This window comes from Pongo abelii, chromosome X (genome assembly GCF_028885655.2).
Source record: "Pongo abelii isolate AG06213 chromosome X, NHGRI_mPonAbe1-v2.0_pri, whole genome shotgun sequence".
Taxonomy (NCBI): Eukaryota; Metazoa; Chordata; class Mammalia; order Primates; family Hominidae; genus Pongo; species Pongo abelii.
This window is the reverse complement of record NC_072008.2, coordinates 143,804,469-143,821,330: the sequence shown is the minus strand read 5'-3', so window position 1 is coordinate 143,821,330 and position 16,862 is coordinate 143,804,469. Positions and strand designations below refer to the sequence as shown.

The following is a 16,862-nucleotide window of genomic DNA, read 5'->3' as shown; positions in this document are numbered from 1 at the left end:
TGGGTATCAAATGAAGTAGTATAGTATATACATAAAAGCACTAGACATTTGCAATCAGAGAGGCCTAGGCTTGAATCCAGGCTCTGCCACTTACTGTATATGTCACCTTTATCAACTTACTTGTTACTCAGTTTACTCATTTGCAAATATAGGCACAATAATATCTAAATCTCAGTGCTATAAGTGACTTGAGGTATGTGAGGAGCTTAGCACATTGCTACAGACATTGACGTCACTCAATAAGTGATATATTGCGAATGAGGTCAAAGTGCCATGAACGGGTGATTATTATTCATTATTAATCTTCCCAAAATAGTTTGATGTGAAAGCAAATGGATAACCATTTTCGACACACTGCATCATTGACTCCTTTCCACTAAATTCAAAAAAAGTCTTCTATGTTAGAGTTTGCAAACATATATAAGAGTGGAACAGTGATTAGAAATGAACTCCCACCTTATACATGAAATTCTTGATTTGACTTTTTAATAATCGCCATTCTGACTGGTGTGAGATGGTATCTAATCATGGTTTTGATTTGCATTTCTCTAATGATAAGTGATATTGAGCTTTTTTCATATGTTTATTGTCCGCATAAATGTCTTCTTTTGAGAAGTGTCGTTCATGTCCTTTGCCCACTTTTTGATGGGATTGTTTGTTTTTTTCTTGTAAATTTATTTAAGTTCCTTGAAGATTCTGGATATTAGACCTTTGTCAGATGGGTTTAAGTTGCTTGTAGATTCTGGATATTAGACCTTTATCAGATGGGTAGATTGTAAAAATTTTCTCCCATGCTATAGCTTGCCTATTTGCTCTGATGATAGTTTTTCTTTTCTTTTTCTTTTTTTTTTTTTTTTTGAGACAGAGTCACGCTCTGTCTCCCAGGATGGGGTGCAGTGGTGCGATCTTGGCTCACTGCAACCTCTGCCTCCCAGGTTCAAGCGATTCTCCTGCCTCAGCCTCCTGAGTAGCTGGGATACAGGCGTGCACCACCATGCCCAGCAAATTTTTTGTATTTTTAGTAGAGATGCGGTTTCGCCATGTTGGCCAGGCCGGTCTCAAACTCCTGGCCTCAAGTGATCCACCCACCTCGGCCTCCCAAAGTGCTGAGATTACAGGCGTGAGCCACCTCGCCCAGCCTGATGATAGTTTCTTTTGCTGTGCAGAAGCTCTTTAGTTTAATTAAATCCCATTTGTCAATTTTTGCTTTTGTTGCAATTGCTTTAGGCAATTTCATCATAAAATCTTTGCCCATGCCTATGTCCTGAATGGTATTGCCTAGCGTTTTTATGGTTTTGGGTTTTACATTTACTTCTTTAATCCATCTTGAGTTAATTTTTGTAAAGCAGGGGTCCAGTTTCAGTTTTCTGCATATGGCTAGCCAGTTTTCCCAGCACCATTTATTAAGTAGGAAATATTTTCCCCATTGCTTGTTTCTGTCAGGTTTGTGGAAGATCAGATGGTTGTAGATGTGTGGTCTTATTTCTGAGATCTCTACTGTGTCAAGAAACAACAGATGCTGGCGAGGCTGTGGAGAAATAGGAATGCTTTTACACTGTTGCTGGGAATGTAAATTAGTACAACCATTTTGGAAGACAGTGTGGCAATTCTTCACGGATCTAGAACCAGGAATACCATTTGACCCAGCAATCCCATTACTGGGTATATGCCCAAAGGTATATAAACCGTTCTATTATAAAGATACATGTGGGGCTGGGCACGGTGGCTCACACCTGTAATCCCAGCACTTTGGAAGGCCAAGGCAGGTAGATCACCTGAGGTCAGGAGTTTGAGACGAGCCTGACTAACATGGTGAAACCCCATCTCTACTAAAAATACAAAAAATTAGCTGGTGTGGTGGCACATGACTGTAATTCCAGCTACTCGGGAGGCTGAGGCAGGAGAATCGCTTGAACCCGGGAGGCAGAGGTTTCAGTGAGCCGAGATTGTGCCATTGCACTCCAGCCTGGGCAACAAGAGTGAAACTCTGTCTCAAAAAAAAAAAAAAATACATGCACATGCATGTTTATTGCAGCAATATTCACAATAGCAAAGACATGGAATCAATCCAAATGCCCATCAAGGATAGACTGGATAAATAAAATGTGGTACCTATGCACCATGGAATACTATGCAGCCATAAAAAGGAATGAGATCATGTCCTTTGCAGGGACATGGATGAAGCTGGAAGACATCATCCTCAACAAACTAACAAAGGAACAGAAAACCAAACATTGCATGTTCTCATTCATGAGTGGGAGCTGAACATTGAGAACACATGGACACAGGGAGGGGAACAACACACTGGTGCCTCTCAAAGGGGTAGGGGGAGGAAGAGCATCAGGACAAATAGCTAATGCATGCAGGGCTTAATACCCAGGTGATGGGTTGATAGGTGCGGCAAACCACCATGGTTCACGTTTACCCATGTAATAAACCTGCATGTTGAGCCGGGTGCAGTGGCTCATGCCTGTAATCCCAGTACTTTGGGAGGCTGAGGCGGGTGGATCACCTGAGGTCGGGAGTTCGAGACCAGCCTGACCAACATGGAGAAACCCCGTCTCTACTAAAAATAGAAAAAATTAGCTGGGCGTGGTGGCTTATGCCTGTAATCCCAGCTACTTGGGAGGCTGAGGCAGGAGAATTGCTTGAACCTGGGAGGCGGAGGTTGCAGTGAGCCGAGATCACGCCATTGCACTCCAGCCTGGGTGACAAGAGTAAAACCCCATCTCAAAAAAATAAAAAATAAAAATTAAAAAAAGAAACCTGCACATCCTGTACATGTACCCTGGAACACAATAAAATAAAATAAAATACTATTGATTTGTTATTTTTTAAAATTGTTTTATTTTACTTGAAATTTTGTCAATCAAATGAAATAGCTCTTCTAAATTGCCTATACATCTTTTTGGCTTTGAAGAAAGTGGTTAAATTAATTCCAAGAAAAAAAATATGATTTGAAGTGAGAAATGAAACTTTATATTTGTGATCAAGGAAGGATCTTCTATACGACCCTTACTCATCAAGTCATAGAATCATGAAATATATTAGTGGAAAGGGCTATTAGGGACAATCTGCCAAGCCCTTCATTGTATATGTGCAGAAATTGAGGTCCAGATAGGAGAAATAGTACAAGTTTACTTAGTTTGTGAAAAACACCAGGGCTAGAACTTCCATCTTTTGATTTTTTCTTTCTTTCTTTCTTTTTTTTTTTTGACGGAGTCTCGCCCTGTCACCCAGGCTGGAGTGCAGTGGCAGGATCTCGGCTCACTGAAACCTCTGCCTCCTGGGTTGAAGCGATTCTCCACCTCAGCCTCCCGAGTAGTTGGGATTACAGGCGCGAGCCACCATGCCTGGCTAATTTTGTATTTCTAATAGAGATGGGATTTCACCATGTTGGCCAGGCTGGTCTCGAACTCCTGACCTCAGGTGATCTGCCCTCCTAAGCCTCCCAGAGTGCTAGGATTACAGGCATGAACCACCTCTCCCGGCCTTGATTTTTAAGACTGTATTCTTTCCATTGCACCATGTCTCATCAGGTGGATAGGCACCCAAGAAAGACACCATTCTTCCTTCAGGACTTTGTAAGGCAGAAGTAAAAAGATTTAGAAAAAAACTTCAAATTGTGTACTTTGATATTGAACATTTACAGAAAATAACAATTCTTTAGCCAGATCCCATATGTTCATGAGCAGTCACTTGGACCAAACCTATAGGAGAAAATAAAACTGGCATAAATGTATACCATTTGTCATTGACTGACGTCTCCCACATCTTTTGCAATTGAATTATGTGACATGATGTACAGGTCTTATAAAAACATTTATTCCAAATCATTTACATTAGCTGTCGAGTCCTCGTGATAGCGATGGACTAAATGTCTTTAGAGGACTACGCACAAACTGACCTAGCATGTTTTCTCATTGCAAAAGCAGATATAATAACATCAGTCACCTGCTTACATTTATATTATAAAGTCCATCCAATTAGTATTTTTTCACTAGAATGCTAATTCTATGAGAACAAAGAGATTTTTGTCCATTTTGTTTACTGCTCTGCTCCATTGCCTAGAAGAACAGGTAGTATTTTCTGAGTCCCAGTTTCATATTTAGATTTCCTTCTTATCTTGACTTAATTCAATAATAGTTAAAATGAGACTATAATGTAATTATTGCATAAAAATAAGCAAAGTACCCAAGATGGAACTGTACACTAGAGATTTTCTCATTTTCTCATGAACTTATTGAGTCCTCACAGCAATTAGAGACCTTTCCAGGACTTTCTTAAGACGTAGTACTTCAGCCGGGCACAGTGGCTCACGCCTGTAATCCCAGCACTTTGGGAAGCCGAGGCAGGCAGATCACCTGAGGTCCAGAGTTCCAGACCAGCCTGACCAACATGGAGAAACCCCGTGTCTACTAAAATACAAAATTAGCTGGGCGTGGTGGCGCATGCCTGTAATTCCAGCTACTCCGGAGGCTGAGGCAGGAGAATGGCTTGAACCTGGGAGGTGGAGGTTGCTGTGAGCAGAGATCATGCCATTGCACTCCAGCCTGGGCAACAAGTGCGAAACTCTGTCTCAAAAAAAAAAAAAAAAAAAGATGTAGAACTTTTATGATTCTTAATCAGAAACGCCAATCAATGAGGAAGTGGGTCCAGAGTCTGTCCTGACGATGTCCATAAACTCACATCCTTCCATGTGTTTTATCTCTCTTTAAACAGTGAAATTAGTAATGGGAAAAATGTCTAATTGCATCTTTTATATAGCACCTTATTATATAAAGCAATGAATTCTAAATGAAGTCAAGTGAATTCTAAACATGAAGCAATGAAGTGTTTAGTAAAACCACGAGGAACCCACAGAATGCAAAAGGTGTTTACAAATAAGGATTTTTGTTTCTTTTCTCTTTTTTTGTGGCACCTGATGTTACAAATATGATTAATCTCACATAATTCTATCATATTTAAACTAGAAGCACAGAGTAGAACAAAGGGAAGAATACTAAATAAGATAGTGTGGTACTTAGGATGGGAACTGGAAGCTAGCAGTGGGAGGAGAGGTGGAGAGATGGGAGGAGCAGCTTTGCAAGTGGTTCATAAATAATGGCCTGCATCCCATCTAACAACATATAACAATAAAAGAGAGTAATACAATTTGTTACTGTTTAGAAATGAAATGAAATTTTAAAACGTTTCAAATGAGCAATTTTCTCTTCACATTAGTACTCTGGGGACTGATAGGCTTTTTCTTTTGTCTCTTCCGGTTGCCTTGAATGGTGATCAGCAATGCACGATCAGCCAAGTGGCATCAGCTCTAATACTATCATCACATGCCAGCCAGAGGGAATGTGAAAGGGGAAATGGGATTTGCCACTGCAAATGCCATCTCGATTAATAAATATCTGAGAACAAAATCTATCTTCCTCTTTTTGCATGCACCATGCCTTTTCAGTTATATTACTTGATAATAAACCCTCTTTTACAGCCTGTTGTGTTTCCAGGCAGCTGACAAGCAGATCAAATCTCCCCAAAAGGGTCATGTTAATCACCATTTCAAACAGCGATCTAAAAAAATGCATTCTAACATGACTTCGCAAAGGTATAATTCAAATGATTACCTCATGTGTTCCAAAGGGGAATCGGGTGCTGTCCTGTTTCCATAGCACTCAATTTCACAACATTTTGCAAAACTGCTCTGTGAGATATCTTCCTTCAAGAGCAGCAATATCACAGTCATAACTTTCTAAATTTGGGCCTGCAGTAATGACAGACTTTGAATGAATGCTTTCCTATGATATGGGAAAGAAGAATAAGTTCAAAAAATTAGACTTTTCTCAGCTTTAAGCTCTAAGCTACACTAAGCTGACTTGTCTTCCTTTTTACCTATGTGAAATGCTTATCCTTTGACTGGAATGAAAGGCCGAAATTCACTCTGCTTTCTGCACTGGCTGTTGTTTGAATATTTTTATAATGATTACTTTTAAAATCATAAAAGAAATAGAGAATATATGTTTTAAGAATATATGTCTATGTGTACACATTATTCTTACCCATGATAGAATCCTGTCTCAAGGAGGCAAAATGATAGTGAAGAGACATGAGTTCAAATTCGAAGTCTGCCAATAACTAGCTTTGTGATCTATGACTTGTTATTAAACTCTCCAAGTCCAAATTTCCTGATTGGCTAATGAAAATGTCTCTAAAGGCTTCTCTGGCTCTTTAAAACAAAAGGTAGTAAATAACTTCTGGACAAAAAAGAAGGCATTTGTCTTCTACATGTTGAGTTTCCAGATGTACTCTAACTTGAAATTTAAAGATATTTCATGTTACATGTTTGTTATTCGGGAATTTAAAAATCCAGTTTTATATTCAGTTATTTCAAATGAATAACAATTCAGTTTCATGATCAACTATTTTTAAATTGTCAGGGAAAAGTTCATTTTCTACTCTTTCTTGCCTTATGCTGTCTAAAACAGTAAAATTAAAATGAGTAGCATTGGAATCAATTTTTCTGCTCAGAAATTATTGACTTATAAAATTTTTTCTTCACCAGGATATTTTGCAATATTTTCTCACTGGGAATTGTATGTGTAAAAGAAAAGCTCAACTAACCTATGAAGTAGAGTATTATGATCCTTAAGTATTTTGTCTTGTTGTGAAACTCTGTTCTCATAAATCTGTTCTCTCATATCTTATATGCTCAACATGGCTGTTCATCTAGTTCTCTGTGAAGTGTCTGAGAACTATATCCAGAAGACCTAACCAGGGAAAGCCAATAAGTTCCAAGAAAACAAAACAAAAATAACCTTCCAAACATGATCCGGAGCCTAGCCAAAAGCATACAAGTTTCGGAAAGCTTAAACTGTACAAAGATTTTCCTAAGTAAGTAAATGTTGTTGTTATCCTTTCCTTTATGATTTCAGAGTTTTCTGGGGAAATATTCCTTTTTAAAGATGTTGTGGTTATACTCAGTTAATACAGTCTACAGGTCTCTAAATACTCTCTCTTGCATTCCATATCAAATGTCTTCAGATATATATATATATACATACACACACACACATACACATATACATACACATATCTTCAGATACATATATAGGTGTGTGTGTATGTGTGTGTATATATGTGTGTGTATATATGTATATGTGTGTGTGTGTGTGTATATATATATATCTATACTCCTTAACGTAAAGAGTAAAAATATGTCTACATTAAATACTAAGCAAAATATGGCTGGTCTGTATTTTTATTTTTGTGCATGTAAATAGCAGCAGTTACAAAAAACAACTAAAACTGACCATCTAAGACATCATAAAATGTGTCAGACTGTTAGAAAGCAAAGTGTAGAGTGTATTTACTAGATATGTTTGACCATGAAAGGTTCAGTGAGTCCCAGAATAAAGGAATGCCTCTCATGCAAGTCTTAAACAAGAGCCAATCCAAATACTTTAATTGGAAGTCTGGTATGCGTGTTTATTTTTAACATTTGACTTCAAGTGCCTAAGATGTGGATGACATATGGAAATGATTTTTTTCCTTGACAAAGTTTTGTTATTGTGACTTAGGTTGTAGTACTTATTCTTTTACAAGATGCCTATGACTCAATGGTTAGACGTGGACTGTCTTAGCTTTTAGCAGTTTACTTTTGCATAATGTATTATAACTAACTAGTGTTAATTTCCTTGTTCTTCACAACACATTAAGCTTAGAGGCAAACTAGAATCTAGAGTCTTGATCTAGCTAAAAAAAAAAAAAATGTTTTAACTGAGGATCCAGTAGTGAACAAAATAGATACATTCCCTACTGGTAAAGAAACAGCTCATGCAGGAGACCTGTGGCTGGGTCAAACTGATCTGTTACAGACTTTCAGACTCTCATAATATACAGTCATGCATTGCTTAAGTACAGGGGTACCTTCTGAAAAGTGCATCATTAGGCAGTTTTTGTCATTGTGTGAACATCACAGAGTGCCCTTAGGCAAACCTAGATGGTATATGGTGTGACTCCTAGGCTACAAACTTGTACATCATGTTACCACACTGAATACTGTAGGCAGTTGTAACACAATGGTATTTGTGTATCTAAACATTTCTAAATATAAAAAATGTAATGCATTGTGCTATGACAATATGACAGCTAAGATATCACTAGACTACAGGAATTTTTCAGCTTCATTATCATCTTATGAAACCACCACAATATATATGGTCCATATGTGACTGTATTTTATTGTACCACTTGTCAAAGTTGAAACTTTACATTTAGGTGTGTAATTGATTAATTAATACTATTAAGAGACTTCAATGATATCTTAAGGATTTTAGTCTTCACAGCTAACATCATACTTAACCATGAAAAGCTGAAAGTGGCCAGGCACAATGGCTCACGCCTGTAATTCCAGCACTTTGGGAGGCCAAGGTGGGTGGATCACCTGAGGTCAGGAGTTCGAGATCAGCCTGGGAAAAATGGTGAAACCCCGTCTCTACCAAAAATACAAAATTAACCGGGCATGATGGCACATGCCTGTAATTCCAGCTACTTGAAAGGCTAGGCAGGAGAATCACTTGAACTCAGGAGGCAGAGGTTGCAGTGAGCCAAGATCATGCCATTACACTCCATCCTGGGCGACAAGAGCAAAACTCCATCAAAAAAAGGAAGGAAGGAATGAAAGAAGGAAAGAAGGAAGGAAGGAAGGAAGGGAGGGAGAGAGAAAGAAAGAAAAAGGGAAAGAAAGAAAGAAAAAGAAAGAAAGAAAGAAAGAAATGAAGAAAGAAAGAAAAGCTGAACGCTTTTCCTCCAAGATCAGGAACAAGACAAGGATGCCCACTCTTAACAATTCTATTCAATATAATATAGGAAGTCCTCACCAGAGCAATTAGGCCAAAAAAAAAAAAAAAGAAAGAAAGAAAGAAAAAGAAAAGGCATCCAAATTGAAAAGGAAGAAGTACAATTCTCTTGGTTTGCAGATAATACACCCTTACATACAGAAAACCTAAAGACTATTAGAACAAATTTAAAAATTCAGTAAAATTGCTAGATACAAAATCAACATACAAAAATCAGTAGTGTTTCCATACACTAACAACAAATATCTGAAAAATAAGAAAATAACCCCATTTACAAAAGCATAAAAAAACTTAGAAATAAATTTAAGAAACAAGGTGAAAGTTCTGTCTCCTGAAAACTATAAAAATACTGATGAAAGAAATAGAAGAAAACACAAATAAATGGAGAGATATTCCACATATGTGATTCAGAAGAATTAATATTGCTAAAGTGTCCATAGTGCCCAAAGCAACCTACATATTCAATGCAATCTCCAGCAAAATTCAAATAATATTTTTCGAAGAAATAGAAAAAAAATCCTAAAATTCATATGAAACCGCAAAAAAACCCCCGAATACCCAAAGCAATTGCAAACAAAAAGAGCAAAGCCAGAGGCATCACACTACCTGATTCCAAAATATACTGAAAAGCTATAGTAATCAAAATAGAATGGTACTGGCATAAAAACAGGCAAATAGACCAAAGGAGTAGAATAGATAGCTCAGAAATCAATCCTCACATTTACAGTCAGTTGGTCTTCAACAAAGGTGCCAAGAACACACAATGGGATAGAGAGAGTCTCTTCAATAAGTGGTGTTGGGAAAGCTGGATATCCACATGCAGAAGAATGAAATTGGACCCTTATATCTCATCACATACAAAAACCAAGTCAAAATGAATTAAAGACGTAAAGGTTAAGGTCTGAACCCGTAAAACTACTTGAAGAAAACAGAGAAAAAGCTTCTTGGTGCTGGTTTTGGCATTTTTTTATATCACCCAAAAAGCATAGACAACAAAAGCAAAAATAGACAAATGGGACTGCATCAAACTAAAAAGCTTCTGTTCAGAAAGGAAACAACCAAAAGAGTAAAGTGGCAATCTACAAAATGGAAGAAAAATTTGCAAACCATATACCTGATAAGGGGTTTATATCCAAAATTTATAGGAAACTCAAAAAACTCAATAGCAAGAAAACAACCAAATTGAAAGTAGGGCAAAGGACCCAAATAGACATTTCTCAAAAGAAGATATAAAAATGGCCAACAGGTATATGAAAAAAATAAAGCTCAACATAACTAATCATCAGGAAAATGTAAATTAAAACCACAGTGATATATCACTTCACACCTGTTAGAATGGCTTCTATTAAAAAGACAAAAGATAAGTATTGGTGAGAATGTAGAGAAAAGGGAACCCTTGAACACTTTGATAGGAATGTAAATTAGTAGAGCCATTATGGAAAATAGTATGAAGGTTTCTCAAAAAATTAAAAATAGAACTACAATACGATTCAGCAATTCCACTACTTGGCATAATCTAAAGGAAATGAAATCAGTACGTTGATGGGATATCTGCACTTTCATGCTTATTTCAGCATTATTTACAATAGCCAAGCTATGGAATTAACCTAAATGTCTGTCAACAGATGAATAGATTGAGAAAATGTGAGATTTTACACACACACACACACACACACACACAAAGCCTTACAAAATAAGGAAACTCTGTCATTTGTGATAACATGGATGAACCTGAAGTATATTATGCTAAGTGAAATAAGCCAGGCAAAGAAAAACCAATATCTTCCAGGGAGTTATAATCTTTTTGCTAGTGGAGGGTCTTGCCTCAATGTTAATGGCAGCTGACTGATCAGGATGCTCGTTGCTGATGGTTGAGGCGGCCGTGGCAACTTTTAAAAATAACAATGAGTTCCACGACGACAGAGCCCTCACTGAGCTGGCAGGCCCCTCCATGGATCACCGGCACCAAGGTGCTGTCCAGATCATTCATGTACTGTGAGGGAAGGGGCTGGCCATTTCTCCCTTCTTGATAGCTGACCTGATCTGAATCAAGTGTCACACGTAGTCCCAGTTTGGTCATTCCATCTTCCTTCAGAAGCTTCAGGTGAGGACAGAGAACAAGACAAAAAGCCTTGGTAACATGCTCAGTCAATCTACTGTGATCTGCAGGATCACTGAGGCAATTGTGCTGGTCAGGATTTTCTGGGAAAAACACCTCTGTCCATCTGACGACTTTTCCATTTGCTTTACATTCTGATCCATGGAATATCTTCACATTTGTTATAGTCTCAATGGACTTCCCATCTATAGAACTTACGATGCCCTTGCTAATGTTCTTGTCATCATCCACCCATTGGATGTGGATGTGCTCCTGGGGATCCTCTGCGTGCGCCTTCCCACAGATGATGGTGAAGTCCTTCATCTCTCACAGTGCCTGCCTCAAGGAATCCATGTTCTCTGCAGTGATCTGGACCATAACGCCATCTTTCACAATATTGGATTTGGCAAGGTACCCAGAAGAGGATTTCAGAGTACCACTGAACACAAAGAAACTGGCACCAGTCACTTTTCTGGGCTGACTGTGAATACTGATAGCCTGGGTCTGATAGCTTCCATCGTCATTCTGCACACACACGAGAGTCTGCCTTTTCATTGAAGCAGGCATCTCCTGCCAGGACATGCTCATTGGACTTGTTCATGGCTTTCATCATCTCATTTTATCTGTTGCTGGGAATTTTTATGCTGGTTTTCCAAACTTCCATATCAACCACCAAACCTTGAACTACTGGCAAGGTATAATGGTAATTTCTGAAGTCTGCAAGAAGATTCATGATGGTATGCCCCGTCTCTCCAAATAATGGCTTCCGAAATCTCACACTGAATAGTGGGCATGGATAAAGTCAATATTCAGCTCCAAGTCTCAACATCAGATGGATAGGAAACACTTTAGCCCAAGGACTTTCCCATTTCTGGATAAGAATCCCAAACAAGTAAGGTGGGGTTGGGAGTACTAGGTCTTGCAGTGACTGGTAGGTAGATGTCACATATAAAAATCCACCATGTTTTTTACTGCTGAGGAGACTTTGACTGAAGAAGGAATGTCCCAAGTTGCCCACGACATTCCCTGCCAGAGATCCCGATAAAGTTGCACAACGTGATTAAAGATATCCTTTGGCAAACACTTTCCATCCAGTAGACACTGTAGAAGAATGACTATCTCAGACTGACCCACGGCATGCATTCCCTTGGTTGTAAAACACCAGCACCTCCTGTTCATATAATTTACAGTTTTAAACATTGACAACAAATTTGCATTTAAAACAAATACAAGTGGGTCAGGGCCACTGTCCTCCAACTGCTGCATTTCTGAAATAAATCTGTGATGGTTTCTCTTCCACAGCATAGTCTCCTTTTACATCAGTGGAGATGAGAATAGGAGGAAGGCCATCTTCAGGAATAAGGCTCATTGCACTTCCAACAGGACTTCTGACCTGAGTTATACTGCCAGAGAATACAGGAATATCCATCTCTGCTGGTAGAGGACTAGTAGTTACTAGCTTGACTGGGTTGTATGACACAGCCAGGGATCCTTCAGAGGAAGTTCCATTCATTGTTAATTTGGCTGCATCAGCAACTTCTCTTTTGCTATTTCCACCACATCTCAAGTTACTTCCTCCACTGACTTCTTGACCCTCTCAGTCATCCATAATGATTGGAATCAGCTACTTCACTACTCCTGTTAATGTAATATTTTAACTTCCTCCCATGAATCACAAATTTACTTAATGGCATCTAGAATGGTGAATAAGGAAAACCAGCGGTTTTTCATTTACTTTACCCAGATTAATCACAGGAATCACACTCTATACTAGCTACATATAGCCTTATAAAATATATTTCTTAAGACTTGAAAGTCAAAATATCTCCTTGATCCATGGGCTGCAGAATGGATGTTGTGTTAGCAGGCAGGAAAACAATATTCATCTTCTTGTACATCTCTATCAGAGCTCTTGGGTATATTGTCAATGAACAACAATATTTTGAAAGGAATCTTGGCTTTTTCTAAGTAGTAGATCTCAACAGTGGACTTAAAATAATCAGTAAACCATGCTGTAAACAAATGTGCTGTCATCCATGCTTTATTGTTCCATTTTACAGTACAGGTAGAGTTGATTTAACTGATTCTTAAGGGCTCTAGACTTTTTGAAATGTTAAGTGAGCATTGGCTTCAACTTAAAGTCACCAGCTGCATTAGTTCCTAACAAAAGAGTCAGCCTGTCTTTTGAAGCTTTGAAACCAGGCATTGACTTCTACTCTCTAGTTATGAAAGACTTAGATGACATCTTTTTATATAAGGCTGTTCCATCTATATTGAAAATCTGTCGTTTAGTGTAGTCACCTTCCTCAGTGATCTTAGATAGATCTTCTGGATAACTTGCTGCAGCTTCTACATCAGCATTTGTTGCTTACTTTGTACTTTTATGTTATGGACATGGCTTCTTTCCTTAAACTTCGTGAAGCGACCTCTGCTGGCTTCCATCTTTTCTTCTGCAGCTTCCTCACTTCTCTCAGACTTCATAGAATTGAAGAGAGTTAGGGCCTTGGCCTGGATTAGGCTTTAGGTTAAGGGAGTGTTGTGGCTGGTTTGATCTTCTATTCAGACCACTAAAACTTTCTTTATATCAGCAATAAGGCTGTTTTGCTTTCTTATTATTTGTGTGTTCATGGGAGTAGCACTTTTAATTTCCTTCAAAAACTTTTCCTTTGCATCCACAATTTGGCTAATGCAAGAAGCCTAGCTTTTGGCCTATTTTGGCTTTCAACATGCCTTCCTCACTAAGCTTAATCATTTTTAGATTTTGATTTAAAGTGAGAGACTTGAGACTCTTCCCTTTAACTTGAACACTTAGAGGCAATTGTAGGGTCATTAATTGGGCTAATTTCAATATTGTTCTGTCTCAGAGAATACGGAGTCCCTGAGGAGATGGATAGAGAGGGGAGAATGACCAGTTGGTGGAGCAGTCAGAACACCTACAACATTTATCAGTTAAGTTTGTTGTCCTATATGGGCACCGTTTATGGTGCCCCAAAACAATTACAATAGTAACTTCAAAGATCACTGACCACAGATCATCACAACAGATATAACAATAATAAAAAAGTATGAAGTGTTGTTATAATTTTTTTTTTTGAGATGGAGTCTCACTCTGTCACCCAGGCTGGAGTGCAGCGGTGTGATCTCAGCTTACTGAAGCTTCTGCCTCCCGAGTTCAAGTGATTCTCCTGCCTCTGCCTCCCAAGTAGCTGGGATTACAGGCGCCTCCCACCATGCCCGGCTAATTTTTGTATTTTTAGTAGAAAAGGGGTTTCACCATGTTGGTCAGGCTGGTCCCGAACTCCTGACCTCAAGTGATCCACCCGCCACGGCCTTCCAAAGTGCTGGAATTACAGGCATGAGCCACTGCACCCGGCCTGTTGTGATAATTACCAAAATGTAACACAGAGACACAAAATGAGCACATGCTGTGGGAAAAATATTGCTGATAGACTTGCTCGATGCAGGATTTCCACAAAACCTCAATTTATTTTTAAAAATGCAACATCTACAAAATGAAATGCAGTGAAGCAAATAAAATGAGGTATGATTATACTAAAAACCATTGAATTGTACAACTTAAATGGCTGTGTTTTATAATACCTGAATTAAATCTCAGTAAAGCTGTTACCAAAGAAAGTCTACTGCACTAGCTTGACTGAAGGTGCTACTAATAAAGATGGAGATAAGTGGATGAATTTGAGAGGTATTTTCAAGGTAAAATCAACAGGACATGTTGATGGATTTGATGTGGAAGTTGAGAGGAAGGAAAGTATTGAGGATGACTCAAATTCCTAGCTTACACAACTGTAAGTAGCTATTTTGGCACTCTGATACAAACCACTGGAGGAGGAGCAAGTTTGAGAGAAGCAATCTAAGTTCACACTCGGGCCAGTTCAATTTCAGATGCCCTTGAGATATCCCAGTGGAGATGTTGAGTTGGACATAAGGGTTTAAGGTTCATAGGAGAAACATGGGTTGGAGATACAAATCTTTATTTATGCTCCGGAGACACACTGAGCATAAAGACATTGCAAGCCATGGGAATAGATTAAATCATTCAGAGAAAGAATACGGAGTGGGATGATAAAAGTATCTAGAACAGTGCCCTGGTGAACTTCAATGCTTAATAACCAAGTAAAGGAGGATAAATCTGCAAAGGAGCAATACAAAAGTGGGCAAATAAAACAAGGGGACTGTAGTTTCATAAAAGGCAAGGGCAAAATGTACTTCAAGAAGGAAGGGAAGATTGTCTGTATCAAATGCTACTGAGGGATTGAATAAGATGAGGACTGAAAATTATTTGTTAGACTTGGTGACTTGATTGTCATTGGTGACCTTAGTGAGAACCGTTTTAGCAGAGTGGTGTGGGTGGAAGTTTCAAGGACCATACAGTCAAAAGACTCACTGTTGTATTTGGGCTGGGGAGCTGGGGAAAGAAATTATCCATAAATGTATAGGAAGAACATGCTACTGTGATAAATATCAATGATTACTGACATATGTTTATTGAATTTCATATGCAGGTTCTTAATGTCAAAACATCATATTTGTATGCTTTCATAGGATTATCATGTTAGAAATGCTACACTATGAAATAGCCCACAACCTACCTTGGAGGTCTTTATAGACCACTCATGTGCTTCAAGCATCTGTGCTTAAGAAATCTATGCACCAAAATAACTGCTAGGAAAAAGGAAATTAAATTTAGTTATGGAAGCCTGAGGAAAAAAGTTACTTCTTTTCACTGGGCCTCAGAGTATTCAAATTTAAAATGATAAAGGTGGACTAGTCCACATTCAGCTCTCCCATTGTATCCACATCTATGGTGATTCAACTTGTAAATAAGCACCTCTATACCCTCAGTGTTTTCACAGAACACCTGTTTCCTGCCCTAATGAAGAAGACTTGGCTCTCTACAAAGACAATGAGCCTCACCATGCAGCTCTCTCCAATTAAAGCTGTTTGAGGTCTAAACATCAAATTCTGGGATGGATAAGGTCAGGTAGCATAGGGAACCAGCACCCTCCTGCCTTCCCATTGCCCTTACCAGGCCATTGCTCCAGCTTCATGAAAAGCCTCACTGCCCATGAATTTCACACCATCTGCAGATGCCATCTTTTACTCCTTCCCAGGATGATCATCTACCTCTCTTTTGGACATTTTCCTTCATTCACTGAGGACTCTGGCATCTGGCTTACCGGCATCCTCTGTACCTCAATTCCTGGCACCACTGGCCAGTTGGAAGAGCTATCTCACATCCTATACTCACATTCCTTCGCCTGCACAGTTCTCAGGGTCACATCCTGGATATTGTCACCTTCCAAAATTGCTTCACCTTGAAGTCATAGATTCATACATTCCATTTTCTGACCAAGACTGCCCATCTTTCAGTCTAGGCCTTCTCCTTGGTCAAGTCTCTACTCTAGGTTTCCATACACTCTGTTCATGACTCTACCTTATTACTTACTAGATCATATTGAAAGTCTGTTAATATGTCTGTTTCCCATGAGTACCTGGAGAGAAGAAACTGTTTCAGTCACCCTGCAGGTCTAGTATCTGGCACATGGTAAGCACTCAAATCTGAACAGATGTTTCTGAGTGACGTTTACATTCAAAGCACTGTGCTTGGTATTTGAGATCTACCCAAAGCTGAGTGAAAATAGGTTTTGACTGCAAGAAACTTAGAGACCAATATAAGACGTAAAACAAATGAATTAAAAACAAAATTTCAAGGTGGAAAGTGAGAGGGGCCTCAAGAACTATAAAAATAAAATTCTATAAGATTGCTAATGCAAGAAAGATGGGGATGGAGAGACACAAAACACTCCTTCTGTGAGGGGATCAGAGGCACTTCATAGAGGATGTGACATCTGAGCTAATTTGGAAGAATGGGTTGGGATTTGGATATATGTAAT

At 38.7% G+C, this 16,862-nt stretch overlaps 1 protein-coding gene and 1 pseudogene across 7 annotated transcripts in view; both read right to left on the bottom strand.

Annotated features, from left to right (window-relative positions):
- ZIC3 (Zic family member 3) overlaps positions 1-16,862 on the bottom strand; it is a 421,061-nt gene that overhangs the window by 309,729 nt on the left and 94,470 nt on the right. The gene's annotated exons all lie outside the window — the stretch shown is intronic.
- LOC100444233 (zinc finger FYVE domain-containing protein 9-like) lies at positions 10,601-16,151 on the bottom strand (annotated as a pseudogene).